Source organism: Geotrypetes seraphini, chromosome 3 (genome assembly GCF_902459505.1).
Source record: "Geotrypetes seraphini chromosome 3, aGeoSer1.1, whole genome shotgun sequence".
NCBI lineage: Eukaryota > Metazoa > Chordata > Amphibia > Gymnophiona > Dermophiidae > Geotrypetes > Geotrypetes seraphini.
Window position 1 is genome coordinate 39,027,644 of NC_047086.1, and position 18,008 is coordinate 39,045,651.

Below are 18,008 nucleotides of genomic sequence, written 5' to 3' on the forward strand. Positions count from 1 at the left end.
TTCCAAACTCCTAACCAGCCCTCCCAATCACGTCCCAAAATCATATCATAAGGGGCTCCTGGATCCACCGCTACAAGAAGAGGGTCCTCCCAGGCCCCATACTGAACTCTCGTCCAGTGAGTCTCATACTCATGAATGTCTCCATGAATACAACAGATGGAGACTTTAGGTCCGTCCGGGCTCACCCCATCCTTCTCTGCCTGGATAGTGGCCCAAACTTGATTCTTTATCATAGACTGGGAAGCCCCACTATCCAGAAAGGCAACAACAGGTGCCCCTTGACCTGTACCATAACCCGATATCCCTCATTAGCAGGGTTCGCAGAGGGTTGATCCCCTAGGAGATTCACCCGCCTCAGTGCTGAGATCAATTAGGGAAGAAATACAGACCTGCTGGGTCAGAGGAGTGAGACTCAGGCAGGGATGAGTATTTCTACCCTAGACTGGATCATTCAGGGAGGTCCACAGGAAGAGACTTCCATAAGAGAAGCTTTCTGATAAGGAGCCCTGGGAAGGAGTGGCTCCAGAGCTGCTTCCCTAGTTGTGGGTTGAAAAGAAACCCTGGAGAGCTGGGTTAAGGTAAGCCAGTATTCTGCGATGAATAAACTGGAGCGTGGCAGAGATTGACCACAGCCATAGACTGGAGCTAATAAGTATATGAGAACAAGAGAACTAGTCTGCTGGAGTAAACTGATATCATATGAAGTGAGAATTATTTTGAAACCCCTGAGTCTGTGAAGAAACAAACTCAGGAACTGTGAACAATAAAGCTTTTGTGGTACCTTCCAACCGTATCTGCCTGGGTGTTTGTGTGTGAGTGCGCACAGGAGTCTAGGAAAACCCGGACTGGATACGCCACACCTTGGTTCTATAAATGGCACCTAAAACATAGGTGCCGAGGAATGCTGGGCTTAACGCGTAGGCGTTCTAACCTTATGTGCTCCTTATTTATGCCAGGGTATTCTTGCCCTAAATACCGGTGCCTAAGTCCTAAACAAGTGCCTACCATGTTAAACACACCCATGATCTGCTCCTAACCACACCTACTTTCTGGTAGGCATCTTGGATGAGGTGCCTACTATCTAATGAATTTAAGCCCATTATGAAGTGCAGATTAAGCTTTTTAAATTTATGTTCAAACATTGTATTGAAAGAATAAAGCAAAAATACATATATATTATACAGAAAGATATTCTTTACAAATGATTTCACAAATGTTAAAATTCTGATCCATATATTCTATAAAATTCTATCATTCCTCTAAACATCTACTATAATAAAACACTAAGCGCGCATGTGCACTCTTACCGCGTGTGGCTTGATCTGTAGTTCCGTGGCCAGAAGAGTGCGCATGTGCACTTACCACGCATCTCTCTGTCTTGCAGCGGGCTTGCCGACTCCAGCCAGACAAAGTTCATTTTCTCGCAGCGGCCTTGCCGGCTCCGGCCAGACAAAGTTCATTTTTTAGTTCAAAGCTGCCGCCACGGCTCCTCTGTCGAACCGCACCAGAGTCGGAGAAGATTTCCGACTCTGGCGGGGATCGAGAGAGGAGACGCAGCGTGGGCTTTGAACTAAAAAATGAACTTTGTCTGGCCGGAGCCGGCAAGGCCGCTGCGAGAAAATGAACTTTGTGTGGCCGGAGCCGGCAAGCCCGCTGCGAGACAGAGAGATGGCATCTGAATATTAGCAGCGACTCGGCAACGGGGGAGGGGGAAGAAACCACAAGTAAGCCATGCTCTGTCCTCTCAAGAGCTCAGGCATCTGAATATTAGCAGCAATGTGGAAGTCTCTTTTACAAAAGGTATGTTAATCGTCTTATCCAGGGGTGGCTGCACATTTCTGTTTTTTTGGCAGAGCAGGGAAGAGGGACAGGGGGAGCAGGGAAGAGGTGCTGCTGGACAGGGAAGTGGAGTGGGGAGGGAAATGCTTCTGGTGAGAAAAGGGGGCTCAGGCTGAAAGGGAACAGATGGGAGAAGGGGGCTGGGGGGGGTAAAAATGGGCTTGGGGCTGAAAATAGAGGATGTGAGGGAAGGAGGCTTTATTAGAACCCGTTAATGTAACGGTCTAAAACACTAGTTTTATATAATAAACCATAATCACCCCCCTCTCATCCCTTCCCTACCCTGACCCTCCCCATTCCCTCCCCCTTCCTCCCCCACCCCCTCCTTCCAAATCTTTCATTTCCCCCACCCCCTTCCATCCCATTTCCCTCCCGTCCATCCCATAATCAATTCCCCCTCCCCAGATGAAAGGTGACAAAAATAAAGATCTGGAATGTAATTTAGACAACCTTAGCTTCAATGTAAATCATTGAGAATTAAACTTCTTGCTCTAGGTGAAAGGTTTTGAATATAAGGATCCCAAACTTCCATAAAAAAGACGAGTTCTTCAAGAAGATCGCCGAACCTCTCAAATCTCAAACAAAAATAAACGATGCAACTGGTTCCTCCAATGCCAGAAACTTGGAGATTCTTTCTGTGACCAAAATTGCATAATACATTTATGCCCAATCATACATGACTTCTGAAACAAAATACATTTCCTTTGGCCAAATACATCACAAGCTGCTGCCTTACCAAAAATTACTGCCCTTAGAGAACCCACATCAAGGTCTGTGAGGGGGAAGCTCAAAGTGCCTAACTTGGCTCACAACTTGCAAACCAAATATAGTGTAATATGTCAAAGAACATGTCACATTATATGATGTTATAGGGCGCTCTCAGTGTGAACCCTCAGTGATAGGAGCACAGCTCCGACACTTCACTTCTGGGCCAAGGCCATAAGCCTCCACCCGCACACCATCATCGAGCGCCCTGTGTGTGCAGAAATCAAACCAATCAACAATCAAAGTGAGTAAATGAAACTCAACACAAGCAACCTGAGCGACCCCCACACAAACCCTGCCAGCCAAACCCCCTCAAAAAACTCACGCAAAATCACAAACAAAGTCAAAAACCATACCAAAAAGTGAAAAACATGTCCAAAAGAAACAATACTTATCCAAAACTGTCACTCAAACGGAAAAACCGCGCCAGGAGGAGAGGTTCAACCGCGCTGGTTTCGGGAGGAGCCCTTCTTCAGGAACCTGGCCTCCAACAGAACACAAGCAGAGAGGAAGGCTGTTGATTGTTGATTGGTTTGATTTCTGCACACACAGGGCGCTCGATGATGGTGTGCGGGTGGAGGCTTATGGCCTTGGCCCAGAAGTGAAGTGTCGGAGCTGTGCTCCTATCACTGAGGGTTCACACTGAGAGCGCCCTATAACATCATATAATGTGACATGTTCTTTGACATATTACACTATATTTGGTTTGCAAGTTGTGAGCCAAGTTAGGCACTTTGAGCTTCCCCCTCACAGACCTTGATGTGACTTGGTTGCCTTCCTTGTTTTTTCTAGTTTAGGATTTGTTTGGCAAATTAGGAGTGTGTTGTTGTTGGCTTAGAGAACCCACAACAGGACAACCCCATAAAGAGTCCAAATATAATAGGATGGCAGACCAGAATGACTTGATTAAAGGACACAGCCAAAAAGCACACAGGCCCAAATTCTGTAACCAGCGCCTAAAGTTAAGCACCTATTTCGGAGGCGCCCAACTAAAGAGGCACCTATCTAAATTGAATAACAAGCTCAATTAAGCTTTTTAATCAGCACCGATTGAAACATAGGCGCCTATCAAGAAAGCGCGATTCTGTAACAAGGCGCCTCTAAAAATTTAGGTCTTAAAAAAAATAGGCGCTATGCATGTTAGGCGCCTTGTTGCAGAATCGCTGCTCTTAAGCGTGTTTATGCGCTCAGCTAGGCGCCTAATTTTTAGTTGTGCCTAGAGCTGGCCTATTTCTTGGGTGCTTCCAAAATAGGTTCCGCTCAGCGTGATTCATTAAACAGCACCCAAATTCTATATCTGTGTGCAATTTTTTTAAATGCCCCTCACCTACCCTTGTTTCTCACCTTGCCATGCCTCCTTTTGGGTTGCATGCAAGAGGATGTGCTCATGGATCTTTATAGAATTGTGAACTGCTGGATCCACGTGTTCAAATCTGAATTAAAATCAATTATTGTTCGTAGCTCATCAATTAATCTATTTGAGCAGGGATCTCAGGATTGCGCACAATTTTGGGTGCCCAGACTTTTCCCGAAGAAGCACAATAGGTGAAACAGTTGAGCCACCATTGGAACGAAGCTAAATGTTTCCTTTAATTTATTGTTGATTCTTGTTTTTTGGAAATCAATATGGGGTCAAATAAATTGTTGGAAAATCCGGTGGCATTATCGTATGATATTGTACTGTTTGGCATGTCAATGAGGGCTAAGAGCCAAATATCCTCTAATAATAACAAGTTTCTACTTATTACGACAGGGGTTGCCATACAACAGATTATGAATAATTGGAAAAATTGGGAAAGGCTGAATTACAGTTTCTGGTGGAACTCTTTAAGTCACATCTATAAAATGGAAAGGATAATTGCCACACAGCAGGGGAATTTTAGAAAATTTCAGGATATTTGGGAGGCATTAACACAATATTGTAATGATTGAATATTACTTTTCCCCTTGAATGTGCATGTCCAAGGTGGGGGGGAGGGGAGGGAGGGATATGTTGATCTTCTTATTAAGGTAAGAAATATGGGAATGGGGATTATTATATGTTTTCTTGAGTTTAAAAAATGTTATCGATTAGGGGGGAGGGGGGATAAATTCTGATATGGATTTTAACAGAATACTAAGTGTTGTATCTGAGTTTAAAATGTTATATATGCTGTTACACTTATTGTAAGTTTTAAAAAAATTATTGTTGATACAGTAGAATTGCAGGAAACATATTTTTTGCATTAAAAAATACATTAAAATATGAGCGGTTTTTTTGGGACCAATGATAATACACACAACCCCAGTAAAGACAGAAGGTCTTCTCCCTCACCTACTAATTTCTTAATGCTATCAGAAAAGAAAGGTTTTGGTTGAATGCAAAAAATGTGAAAGTGCATAAACCTTTTGAAGAACCCTTGTATATAGTATTCTACACAGTTATATGCATATTGCTGGGGGGTGGATTCTATAAATGGCTCCTAAAGTTAGCTTCATCGACTACAGCAAAGCTTTTGGCTGTGGATCATGATAAACTAAGGAGAACTCTAGCACAAATGGGACTACCCAAGCACATAACTCAGCTGATAAAGAGCCTCTACAAAATCAAGAAGTTGCAGCGAGAACAGAATATGGTAATATCGATTGGTTTCCAATAAAACGTGGCATCAGGCATGGATGCATCTTGTTACCTTACCTGTTCAACTTTTACGGTGAAGCTATTTTCAAAAAAGCAAATTTGGAAGAAGAGAGCATATATAGTTGGGCAGACTGGATGGACCACTCAGGTCTTTATCTGCCGTCATTTACTATGTTACTATGGTTTCAAAGTTGGTGGCTGAAATATAAACAACCTGCGCTATGCTGGTGATACAACGTTCATCACCAGCAGCAAAGACATGTATCTAGTGAGAAAAGTCAAAGACGAAAGTCATAACATGGAATTGGAATTAAACATAAACAAGACAAAGATCATGAACACAGAAAATGAAGATTTTGAGCCTGAAGGCGATGTAAGTTGTAAAGGATTTCAATCTCCTGGGCTCTTTTGTAAACAAAGACGCAACTAACAGGGAAGAAATACTACGTAGAATATCACTTGATTGCTCTTCAATGAAGGCTCTCGACAAAGGACTCATTTTACGAAGCTGCATTAGCGGTTTAATGCGTGTAATAGCGTGCGCTAATTTGCTGGCCGCGCTAGCCGCAACCGCCTTTTGAGCAGGCAGTAGTTTTTCAGCTAGCTCGGGGGTTAGCGCGCGCTAAAAATTTACATGCGATAAAGCCGCTAACGCGGCTTCGTAAAAGGAGCCCAAAGAATTAAAATGCAAGGAAATAACACTCCAAATGAAGATCAGACTTGTCCACGCATTCATTTTCTCAGTGGTCAATTTCAGATGCGAAAGCTGGCCGCTACGGAAACAAGACAAAATGAAGATTAACATTTGAGCTTTGGTGTTGGAGAAAGATTTTATCGTGTCCTGGAAGAGATCAAACCGGTTATGTCAATAGAAGCCCAAATGATGAAGTTACGACTGTCTTATTTTGGTCATACTGTCAGACGAGAAAGATCATTGGAGAAGGACATCATGTTTGGAAAGATCAAAGGAACCAAGCAAAGAGGGTGGCCTGCAATCAGCTGGCTGGAGGACCTTACCGGACTAGCACAAAAACAATTTCTTTTTAGATCTGTAGTTCTTCAAGTCACTAGGACTTGAGCACAAGTCGATGGCACCTAAGAAGAAAGTTAGGTGTGTAGCAAGATTTATGGTACACTAATCAGTTACATAAACAAGTTACGTGTTTGTTAGTTTTGTCTAGGGAAAACCATAAACTCTGCCCGGTTCAGCTTTCTTGCCTATTTACACGACACAAGACCCAGGCTAATGAGAAATACTTTTATTATGAAAATAGAAAAATATAATTCACAAGCCAGCTGCAATATCTAAATATTGTTCACAAAATATCTGATTACATAAATGAAACTCAGTACATAATTATCACAATACACTTGTTAGATAACTAAATAAACTAATTCTTACACACACTAAACAATTCCTTATAATAATAATAATAATCACTGATTAGCAGCAAATGATTACAGTTATCACCAAGGTAGCTTTACAAACCTTATCCTATATCACAATCGGATGCACTTATCTAACCCCAGCTGATAAGATAATAAGTTCCTTATTCTCACCATCTGATTAGGCCTCCGCCGAAACTTAGGTGAAATGGAAAACGTTCTTTTCAGCTTAGTAGACGTAGAAAATCCTTTGGTTACAGGAACGAGTGTTCGTCAGCCACTGGTACAGCTATAATTTATTAGCAGCCAAGTTTCCTTGAAGTGATGGAATTCAGAGCTGTTTAAGGTCCGATTCACTCTCTCTCAGGTAGAAAGTCACACGAGGTAACTGTTCAGGTCTAATTATTAAGAAAGCGATGCGTGCAGGACACCTATGGTAAGATGTGAGCTTCCTCGCATCCCATCACAGACTAATCATAATTAGCACTTTTTCACTTGGACCTCGTCAGATGACTTCCTTGGACCAATCCAGAAACAGATCTTAGATGAATAGCCTTTCTGTGTAAAGTCTCATACAGGCTGGGAGACACAGGCGCCGTTAGACAGATAAGAACAGGATAGGAGTATACCTCCCACAAGAATCACACAGTCTAATTATGAAGACATAGATGAATGTCCTTGACTAGAATACCATTCTGGTACATACCCAGAATGCATCAGGCAGAAACAGCAAAGATGTGTTCTTCTTTCTCTCTTCTTGCAAAGTTCATGCTGGGAAGATTTCTTGCAGACAATGGTTCAGGCTTGATGATGTCAGAGAGGCCTAACCTTCAGATGCAAATAAGGAAACACCCCTATAGGTGCCAAGAAAATGGATGCTAAGCTACTATAACAAACAAACCAAAAAAAACTGCAGACTTGATACACGATGCAGGCAGACTTTATTATGACAAATGAATTTTTGATTAAAAACCTTTTACCAGGTAAGGGACCCAACACGGTCCGTGTTTCGGACAAACCTTCGTCAGGGGTCCTAATAGGTACAAATACAATAATAAAAACCAACATATTTAAAAACCAACATATTTTAAAAAACAATGTTTTAATATATTAATTGCTATGATGATCCAATTATTTCAAAAAAAATGATTTTTGGAAAGTGAAGAATGAAGGTAGGAAATAAGTGGGTAATATAATAAATAATTTTTAATTTTTAATTAGAAAGAAAAGAAGAATGAAGGAAATAAATAAATGGGTAATATAGTAAATAATTTTAATTGATGTTCATATTTAATTAAGCTGTATATGTCTGATAAGAGACTCTATTAAACCAAAAAGGGGTCCAAAATCTGGATAATACATGTAAAAAGAGAAAAAAAGAGTAAAAAAAGGGGGAGAAATAAAATAAAAATAAGAAAATATATATAATATATATATAAAATAATATAAATATATAATACATACCACTTTTGATAAAAAGGAAAATTATCAAAAGAAAAAAGCCTTGGATAAATAGCTATCTAGAAACATAAAGAAAGACATTTAAAACATAGATATATATCATAGCCTAGTTTGCAAAAGTAAATCATATCGTATAAAATATAACAGCGAGTAATTAATTGTCATAAAACTCTTAGATACACAGCGATAAAACTAAACACAGCAAAAATGATGAATTATAATAAAGCAATAAAGAACAATTAAAGACAATACAACCAATAAATAATATTTATATTACTAATCATATGCTAAAATATAATAAGACAACCCTGAAGATAAAAGGAATACAGTTATCCTAAGATATCATCATTTTTTTATAATATCACAACAACAGTGAATTTAGGACTAAAACTGCATTGATTGAAAAATCAATGAATACATATGTATATACCAAGACAGTCATAAGGCGCTGTATGATTATTCATCACACTTCTTAAATTTTACAAAGGCACCCCGGTGGGAGTTATATCATATCACTTATGATTGCAACAAAAGAACCACGGAAATACTTTTGTGAGCTAACTAAAAACAGTACAGATGCCACGGATTGTGCACTATGGAAACCAATATCACATAATAGGAGGTCTAGTAACAGTGACCATAAGGCAGAGTAGGTCAGGATAAACAACGGAACGTCTGGAAAAAAAGACAGGAATGTATGAAGAAAGAGAGAATGTAGGTCGCAAAAAGAGGAGAAATAAAAAATAAAGACTTACCGATAGGTGACACGCTGGAAAAACCGTCAGAGTCAAAAATGCTGTAAAGTAGCAATGAGCTATAAATAGTAGAGGGTCGTAAAGCATGGTCATAAAAATGTCGAAAAAATTTAAAAAAGCCGGATCAATCGTCAGAAAATAAAACGTATTAAGAACTGAAAATACAAACATATGACCATGTAAATGTGAAAATTGTATGAAGAAAAAGAGAATATAGATCGCAAAAAAAAGGAAATAAAATATAAAGACTTACCGATGGGTGACACGCTGAGAAAACCGCCAGAGTAAAAATGCTGTAAAGTAGCATTGTGCTATAAATAGTGGAAGGTCGTAAAGCGCGGTCATAAAAATGTCAAAAAATGAAAAAAACCCGATCAATCGTCAGAAAATAAAACGTATTGAAAACTAAAAAACGACAAACATATGTAGACACGAAGAAACATTTAAATGTAAGAGTTGTATATATATATGTAGGAAACTATAAATAGTGTGAATAATAAACTTGAGAAACGAAACGGGGCTGACCAATCATCTTGATTGTGGGAGTGTCAATTCCCTAGTATGTGAGACATAAGAGGTTAGAGAGAACCTAATAATATGAATTACATTATATTGGCAAAGTCTATCAAATGTCAGAATGAATTGGAAAATGGGAAATATCCAAAATACATGTTGTTTTGTGGGTTGTTGAGAGATATAAAAAAATATATATAAAAAATAAATAACAAGATAATATATAGATAGAGTGTAGAAAAATGAGATATATGTTTGTGTTATTTTTTGGAATAATGTTTATTAACAGATGCAACACAGAAAGTACAGAAATCCAACAATACAAGGACACAAAGTCCAAAAAGAGAAAACATAACTCAAACGGTAATCCGAGCAGGCAATCACAGAAAAGAAAATCGAGCCGGACAAGCTCTGCACCCTCCAGTCGCCATCTGCGAAATTTTTTGTTAAGAAGAGAGAAAACAAAACACAACCCCCCCAATCATACCACATATGCACTAACACCAGACATACCATACTATCCACAACAACCACACCACAGACACCCCCTCCCACTCGCCCCAGCACACACCTTTCACGGCGAACTACACCAAAGCCCCAAACAAGAAGGAAAAGAGGAAATAGAAAAGATCGAGGAGGAAAAGAGAAAAAAGAAAAGAGAGGAGAAACAGAAGGAACAGTGGCCTTAAGAATGGACAGCCAGCTGTGCCACCGAGTCCCCAGGACAGAGCATCAAGGCCGCCCTCCATAACCCCACATAGCATCGAAGATCAATCCCCCCCCCCCTTGGGAGAACGATGAATTTCAAAGTGGGCTACCTGAGCAAGCCGGTGTAGCCAATGAGTAAAGGAAGCCACCTGGTCAGACACCCAATACTGCAAAAGGAGTTTTTTCACCAAAAGGATGGCTAGATAAAGGAATTTCCGCTGAGGAAACGAAAAACCAGCCTCCTCCAACACTCTCTGATCTCCCAATAAGAGCATGCCATAGTCACGTGGAATAGGACGGTGCACGATTTGCTCCAAAAAAGGAAGTACCCTCAACCACAAATCAGTGGATGGGCATTCCAAAAAATGATGAACCAAGGTCCCAGCCGAGCGGCTACACCTGGTACATACAGCCCCCTCCCATAGGCCCATAAGAGCCCCGCGGTGCCTAGAAATATACGCCCTGTGCAATATCTTAAACTGCATCTCCTGGAGATCGGAGGAGCCCCCCAACAGTCTAAGATGGCCAAACAGAGCAAGAAACTCGCTCCGATCCCCCAGAAACCCCAGCTCCCTCCTCCACACAGAGGCCACACCATCAAGGGCCTCCTCGGACAGATTCGCCCTTAGCATACGTCCCCAAGTAGAGAGTTTATTCTGGGCCGCGGGGAGCAAGAAAAAAAGTGCATCCAGAGGACCACAGAGCCAAGCATCCCCCCATTTCCGAGCCAACGTAGTGCAGTAGTGGCGGATCTGAAGATACACCCAGAAATGATTTCCGGGCACATTCCAGCGCCGCTGAATCTGGGCAAAGGAAGGGAATACATCCCCACAACCCCCATCCCACACATCCCGCAAGGTCCTACACCCCCGCTGCTCCCACACCCGAATTCGAGAAGGTCCCATCCCCGGAACAAAAGCAAGGTTACCACACAGAGGCAAGAGTGCCGATGCCTCAGGCGTTCGCCGTTGATGACGCCTCCACCACCGCCACGCCATCCTAAGTGGCTGGAGAAAATTCATGATCGAGGAACCCCCGGGAACCGCGGAAGGCGCCACATGGAGAAGGGCCAGGAAGGAATGCGGCGCACACCAGGAGGATAGCCAGTCCCCAGAGGCATATTTGTACTGTCCAGTCCAGCCCTCATGAATGAAGCGAAGCAAAGCCGCTACATTATAATGTCGTACATCCGGCAGATTCAAGCCCCCCTGAGTTCGGTCCAGCATCAATTTATTATAGCTAATGCGTGCCCTTTTGCGTCTCCAAATAAAAGAAGATATGGTGGACCGGAAAGCCCGTACATCCCGAGCGGCGAGCCACACAGGGATAGTCTGTATGGGATACAAGATCTTTGGCAGGAGAACCATTTTGGTGAGAGCCACTCTCCCCCACAAACCCAACGGTAACTCCCTCCAGCGATCACATTGAGCCGCGATTTGCTCAAGAGGGCGACGAATGTTTTGCTGATACAGGAGGGATAAATCGGGTGTCAGATACACACCGAGGTAACGCAACGGCCCATCTACTGGCGGTATGGAAAGAGCGGAGTGCCAGGGCTCCTTATGAGTAGAGTCCAAAGGCAACAACTCAGACTTGGCACAATTGACCCTCAACCCAGAAAAATTTCCAAAAGTGCGAACCACCCCAAGCGCTCTCTCCAGATCCTCTATGGGATTATCGAGATAGAGGAGGATGTCATCCGCGAAAAGGTTAATCCTACTCTCCCTATCTCCGATCTGAATTCCCCGAATGGAAGGATCTGTGCGCAGCTTAGCCGCCAATGGTTCAAGGGCTAACACGAAGAGAAGGGGGGAAAGAGGACAGCCCTGCCGGGTACCCCTGCCCAAAGGAAAGGGGGCAGTAAGACCCCGTTCACCAGTAAGCGCGCCTGCGGACGAAGGTACAAACTACGAATCCATTCAGGGAAACGGCCAACCAGTCCATATTGCTGCAGAACCCAGAATAAAAAATGCCATGAAATGCTGTCAAAGGCCTTTTCCATGTCTAACCCTACGATAGCCGATTTACTCCCCGTCCCTCGTCTCGAATGCAAGGCCATTAACGCCCGAAACAGATTCATGGAGGCATACCGGCCCGGAACGAAACCCACCTGGTCTTCATGAATCAATAAAGGGAGGACAGCATTCAGGCGGCGGGCCAGTATCGCCGCCAGCAGCTTTACGTCTTGATTAAGCAGCGAGATCGGGCGATACGACCCCACCTGGGCAAGATCCTTCCCAGGTTTAGGTAGCAAGACCACATGGGCCATATTGCGCGGTCCCAGGCCTTTTCCTGCATGCAACTCATTAAACGCATCCCCTAAAGCTGAAGGAACCAAATCTGCCATGATCTTATAGTATTCGGGCCCAAACCCATCTGGGCCTGGCGCTTTCGTGAGTTTCAATGCTTTGATACCCAGCTGGATCTCCGCCGCCGTGACCGGAGCATTCAGAAGGTCAAGCTGGGCATCAGTCACCTGAGGCAAAACCAGATCCCGGAAAAACTCCGTGCGGTCAGGTTCGGAAGATTCGCGGTGAGAATATAGAGTCTCATAGAATTGCACAAACTGAGACTGAATGTCGTCCGCCCCGGTATAAAGGCGACCCCCCCCATCTTTAATAGACAGGATGACCTGTTGTTTGCGAGGAGGACGTACTAGATTGGCCAGGAGCCGTCCGGCCTTCCCCCCCCATCTATGCAAACGATAACGTTGGAAATAGATATCCCTATTGGCCCGCTGCGTCAAAAGGACCTCCAACTGTGATCGGACCTCCCCCAGCCTGCTTTTGTCCTCCACAGAAAGCGACGCGACATGACGCCGTCTCAAAGCCTGCAGTTCTCCAGATAGCCTTAAAAGATCAGCCTCCCGGCGCCGCCGTGCCCTAGATACATAAGCAATAATATATCCCCGGAGTACAACCTTAGAGGCCTCCCAAAATGTCACCGGATCGACATCCTGGGAAGCGTTATGGTGACAATACTCCAGCCATTGTTCCCGGAGGTATCTATGAAACTCCAGATCCTTATACAGATGGCTTGGAAACCGCCACCCCCTGCGCGGAGTATCATTCGTAAGCCTGACCGTCAATATTAGCGGGGAATGATCCGATAAGGGAACCTCCTCAATAGAAACATGATCTACCTGCGGGAGCAGCGTGGGCGACGCCAGAAAGTAGTCCAGACGAGCATAAACATCATGAGGGTGCGAGTAAAAAGTGTAGGTATGCTCAGTAGGATGCAAAGTCCGCCACAGATCCATCAAATGCAACTGATCCATCAAAAAGTTTACCCCCTTGGCTCCATGGTCCCCCGGGCACACCCTCGCCGGTCTACAGTCCATGGAGGGATCAGCCGTGATATTAAAGTCCCCTCCCACAAGAAGTTGATAATCAGAATACTGAGCTATCTGGGCCAAAAGCCCAGAAAAAAATCGGTGACTATACACATTAGGGGCGTAGAGATTACAAAACATCCATTTCTGACCCCACAATTCCCCCAAAACTATCACATATCGCCCCTCCTTATCCTGCAGAGTTTTATGGATATGTATGGGTAATTGTTTGTGAAACAAAATCGCAACCCCCCGCTGTCTGGAGTTAAAAGAAGAGGAGCATACCTCCCCCACCCATTCCCGGCGCAACTTGGCATGCTCAACCCCCGATAGGTGGGTCTCCTGCAGGTAAGCAATATCTATATGATTTTTCTTGAACCAATTCAACAACTTTTTTCTCTTTACAGGAGAATGGATACCATCCACATTATATGTGGAAATGCGGAGGCTAACCATTATCAAAGAGAAACCTAAAGAACAAGACAGGAAATACTAAAAGTAGTGTCAAGAGGAGAGGGCCCTCCCAGCTAGGACCCTCCCCTCGTTGCCAGCAGGGCAAGAAAACAGCCGCCCCCACGAGCCTCCGGCCCCGTCCGGAAGCCGCGGGCCCCAAGATAATATAGAAAGGTGCCAGTCCTACACACACACCCCTAACCCGCCCCGAACCACACTGCCATTCAGCCTTCCACACACCCCACATACCACTACCAAACACCCTAACAAACACACACCCCCTCCCCCCTCCCCAATCCCAGAGAATATGCCCCCAGGACTCTCCCCAAATTCCCCCCAAACCCAACAAAACCAGTACAAGAAAACAAAATCCCATAAGGGACATCTGAGAATAGGGGGTCACTGAGCTGGGCAACCCACGATCCAATACTAGCTAGATGTGACAGCTTCTAGAACAATAGACCCTGATAACACCAAACAAGAACAAAGTCACCAGCTCCTGACAGAAACAGTCTCCGGACGAAGACAAGGAAATCCAGGTCCCCATCAGGGTGGCTACGCACACCAGCCACACCCGCCACGGTGAAGGCAGGGGCCAGCAGCGGCCTCCCCTGCGGAGCCATCAAAAGTCCTCTCGCATCCTCCAGGAAGGTCCAGGTCAAAGATACACAGAACAGTATAGAACCGAACGTCTTCTAATCAAATCAGAAGATCAGTCAGTCCCAGAAGAGGACCACCATGAACAACAGGGGAATCTCTGCTACTCCGAACTGGCCACCCCGTCAGATCTCAGCTGCCCGGGACTCCTCCTCCCTCTCCAGAAGGACCAGCGGCGTTGATGGTATCCAAGAAGCGCTGCGCCTCCCCCTTGGTCAGCAGAGTATGCACCTTGCCTTCTCTCCAGATCCGCAGGCTTGCAGGGTACACCAGAGCAAAGCGTACCCCCTTGTGATGCAAGGTGGTACAGATGGGCGCCATTTCCCTCCGCCGAGATGACACACCCGCAGAATAGTCATTAAATAGGAGCAACCGCTTTCCCTCATACTGCAGACCACCAGCCAGACGATAAGCCTTCAAGATTTGTTCCTTCTCCTTCCAGTTCACATACCGGGCAATAGCCGCTCTAGGCTTCAAGTTAGCCCCTGAAGTGGTTCCCAGCCTGTGTGCTCTTTCACACACAAAAGACATGGCCGAGGTCTCCAAGCCAAGATGTTCTGGCAGCCAGGTATGAAAAAACTGATACAGCGCATCAGCGCCCTGCAACTCCGGGAGTCCCACAACCCTCAGGTTATTTCTTCTCTGGCGATTCTCCGTGTCCTCAAGTTTGTCTGTGAGGGCTGCCACCTGTGACTGCAGGTTCTCCACCCGCTGCTGAACCTGAAGGGCCTCATCTTCACGAGCTGAAACACGGTGCTCCACCTCTGTGAGCCGCTGAGCCTGGGCCTCGAATTTTTCGTTGATGCCATCCACCGCCGATTGTAATTTATTTAGGCGGTCCTCCAGGGCAGTGGTCACCAGGCGAGAGATCTCGTGGGCCCAGTCGCCCAGCTCCAGCGGCGGCGAGGCGGGAGCCGACGCCATTTTGGGATCCGGCGTGCTGATTCTGCTCTTCGGGGTTTTAGCAGCCTTGATGGGCATACCGGGGCTTCTCCCGCACGGAAAAGCACTCCGCCGAACCACCCAGCTCCGACGCTCCTTGCCAGCAGGTCCAGCGATACCCCTCGCTGCTGCCAGGTATCGCTATTTAGCCGATATTTAGGGGATCGGATCGCGGAGCCCAGCAACGCACGTCCGTTCACTTCGTGCGCATCACGTGACCCCCCATGTTTGTGTTATATATAAGAAAAGAAAACAGCATTAAAGAATATATATGGACAATCTAATGAAACATTATAGTCATAGAATATATACCGTAACATAAGTACAATTAAAACCATATGACAGTAATCATTAAATTTCAAAATATCATAGAGAAGAAAAAATATATAAAAGCAGCTATATAAATCAAAAAACATACAACAATTATTTTGAAAAAATACATAAAATAAATATATATGAAGTATAATCAAGATAAAACATAAAAAATATATAATATGTAATATATATATATATATATATATATGAAAAAACAGAAAAATTTTTGAAAATTAAAGAAAAGGACGGTAGTCTATCTCTGCATTAAGACCTGCAGGTACAATTGTGTTTAGTTCAAAAATAGTCCTTTGTTCTGTCCGTAACAGGACGTTGTCAATGTCACCTCCTCTCCAGTTTTTTTTTATAAGTTTTAAATATCACAAAACGTAACTCTTCAATGGTATGTGAAAAGTCCTTCCACTGTTGAGACAAGGGTGCTGTTAATATCTCTCTGAGAATACAACTTCTATGTTCTATGATCCTTGTTTTAATCTTCCTCTTGGTCTTGCCCACATATAATAGATTACAAGGACATCTGATAATGTAAATAACACATTCAGTATTACAGTTACTGCTGAAATTTAACTTATATGTTTTTCCAGTCCGTGGATGTTTGAAGACGGTAACTTGCATAGAATGCTTACAAACTGAGCATTTCCCGCATGGCTGATGTCCAGTGTGAACATGCTGGATCGTATTTTCTATAGGAAGTGCGGAAGGCACAAGTTGATCTCTTAAGTTGGTATTACGTGTGAGTGCAATCAGAGGCTTCTTGCCATTAAAACATGGGTGTAACTCCAAAATGTGCCAGTGGGATTTGATGATTTGCTTGACCTTCCCCGAAAGATGCGAATATTTCAAAACACATGTAAAATCTGGCGCCTTGCGTTTCTTATTTCCTGTTTGGAGTAGATTTTCTCGATGTTGACAAAGTGATCGTTGATAGCAATGAGCAATCTCTGTGGTAGGATACCCTCTTTGGATAAATCTTTGAGCCATAGAGGGGGGCTTGTCGTTCAAATTCATTTTGTGTTGTGCACAATCTTTTAAGTCTCAAAAATTGACTGTATGGGAGATTCTTTTTAAGTGCGTGCTGATGAAAACTTGTATAATGTAAATAATTATTCTTATCTGTCGTTTTTTTGTAAATAGTAGTGTGGAATCCATAACTGGTTTTTGAGATCATAATATCCAAAAAGGGAATGTGATCTTCGTGGAATTCCATTTTGAACTTCAGGTATTAAGTTTAGGAACGCTTCCTTTCCATAGGATAAAAATGTCGTCTATATATCTCTTATAAAGTCTTACTTCATTTTGATAATCATGATTAGTAAGAAATTTATCTTCAAAATTTGCTACATATAGATTTGCTATATCAGGAGCCATAGAGGCTCCCATGGCTGTACCTTTAATTTGTAAAAAGAAGTGACCTAAAAAGCTGAAGTAGTTCTGTGTTAATGCTATGGTTGCAGCTGTAATAATAAGTCTATTGGGTATACGTTCAGAGATGGTTCTATTGTTCAATGTTTTTTCAATGATGTTTATTGCTTCCAATTGGGGAATATTGGTGTAAAGAGACTCAATATCAAGTGTTACCAAAATAATGTCTTCTAAGTCTCCATCAAAATTATCTAAGATGTTAATCATGTGTGCTGAATCTCGAATATAAGAGGGTATGAGGGGTACATATGGTCGGAGAAAGAAATCAATGAAATCTGAAAGGGGTTCTAGAACTGAACCGATTGCTGAAATTATAGGCCTTCCTGGCGGGTCTGTCATTGTTTTATGAATTTTTGGAAGTATATATATAGTGGGTATTACCGGGTGTTCATTTATCAGGAATTGTCTTTCTTTTTGAGTAATATAACCTATACTATATGCTATATCAACAAATTCTTTAATTTCATCCATTAATGAAGCTGTGGGATCATGGTCAAGAGAAGTATAAAAAGTGGTGTCTGTGATTTGTCTGTGAATCTCATTGACATATTTATCCCTATCCATGACCACTATGCCACCACCTTTGTCTGCAGGTTTAATGACTAAATTGTGATTCTTCTTAAGTTCATCAATGGCCTTAAATTCCAAAGGATCCATGTTTTGGTTGTATTTTATAAATCTTTGTTTTTTCTCTATCTTCTCTATATCTTTTAGGACACACTCATAAAATGTATTAATAACCGGATCACATGTTCCTGGAGGAATCCATCTGGACTTCTTTCTTAAAATAGATGTGTCCGTGTATGTATTTATTGTTTGATCT